This window comes from Austrofundulus limnaeus, unplaced genomic scaffold (genome assembly GCF_001266775.1).
Source record: "Austrofundulus limnaeus strain Quisiro unplaced genomic scaffold, Austrofundulus_limnaeus-1.0 Scaffold141, whole genome shotgun sequence".
Lineage (NCBI taxonomy): Eukaryota > Metazoa > Chordata > Actinopteri > Cyprinodontiformes > Rivulidae > Austrofundulus > Austrofundulus limnaeus.
The window spans coordinates 356,628-358,130 of record NW_013952543.1 but is presented as its reverse complement, the minus strand read 5'-3'; positions in this window follow the sequence as shown (position 1 = coordinate 358,130).

The window sequence follows — 1,503 nt, the reverse complement described above, 5'->3', positions numbered from 1 at the left end:
CTAATTTTAGCGCTGGCCGTATATTTTATGGGCCACAACATTTTTTGGTGAGGATATGTTTGGAAACACAAGTTAAAGAAAGGCAAACAGATCCCCTGAACTTTTTTTTAGAGTTTCTTTTTTGATCTGAACATCATTTGGACTTTAATTGACTTCTGTGTAAAACATCTGTATGCATTTACAAAAACAAAAGTGTTTCAAGGTTTTTCCTAAAGCTGGATAAAGTAGATACATTAAAGTCTTGGCAACATGTATTTGCTACATTATTTTTTACAAAATCCACTCAAACAGCAGGAAGCTCAGCAGGTAAGTTAGAAAATGACAAACAATGAAGGTCAGAAAAAAGTCTAAATGGGAAAAATGAAAAGTAAATGTGTATCGCCCATCACCTTTTACACCAGCAGTTCAAACTAACTGCAGTACATGTTGTTCTGTAGGTGATAAGTGGAGGTCTTGATGTGTGCAGAGTTTTCCCTCATTGTGATTTTGACTTGYCTTGTGGGGCAACTAATAATATGAKTTCTTGACTGTCTATGTACAGTTTRAAACAGAACAATGACTCAAATAAAAATTCCTGTGAACACRTAAACATAATTTATTGACTTAAAATTTTGTGCGGCAAGCACCTTCCTGTTTCAAATCATGACTAATATTAAGTGATATTCATCTTTAGCAGTCCTTTTACAGGGTGATTAGGGGTGTTTTGCACTAGCCAAACTGTTACATGTCCCATCACATGCACAGCAATCAAATATCATGCAGCTAGCACCTTCCTGTCTGGAGTTATGACTAAAATTCCTGCTCAACTCAACCAAGCCCAGCTGCCCCAGCTGCCCCAGCTGCCCCCAGCTGCCCCCAGCTTCTTTAAAMCACACCATCAATCCAACCAACCATGTCTTGGGCCAACTCCTCCCACAAAATAAGAAACTCCTACTTAGGGACTGCAAACAGTGTTGCATAAATCACCACAAAGTGATACTTGAGTAAAAGTGCATGTATCTTACCAAAAAATTACTTTGGTAAAAGTTAAAGTCTCCTTTCCAAATATTACTTGAGTAAAACTATTAAAGTATCTGATATTTTTTGTACTTAAGTATTAAAAGTAAAAGTATTGATTTGAAATGAGCAGTTAGATTTTCTGTAAGGACGTTTATTAGGAGGTGACCTCCACAAAAAATGCAGAAATGACTGTGTTGTGTTAAAACTAGACACCGCGTAGTGGTAACATAATGAGCCCCGCACACACAAATGCACCAGAACTCAGAAGTCTTCTTTCCTAATAAATGTCATGACACTAGATGCATCCCAAAATTGTAGTGGTTTTAGTGGGGGTCTTTGTTTTCTTTTTTTTGGGGGGTGGGGTGGTGGGGGACATTGGTTGACCTGACAGATAGCCCCTCATCAGAGCTAAACGACCAACAAAAATCTGAAGCTCCTATGTTTAATAGGTTTTGAGCTATAACCCTTTTTGTATGTCCAGATACCACTTTTTCAGATAAAATG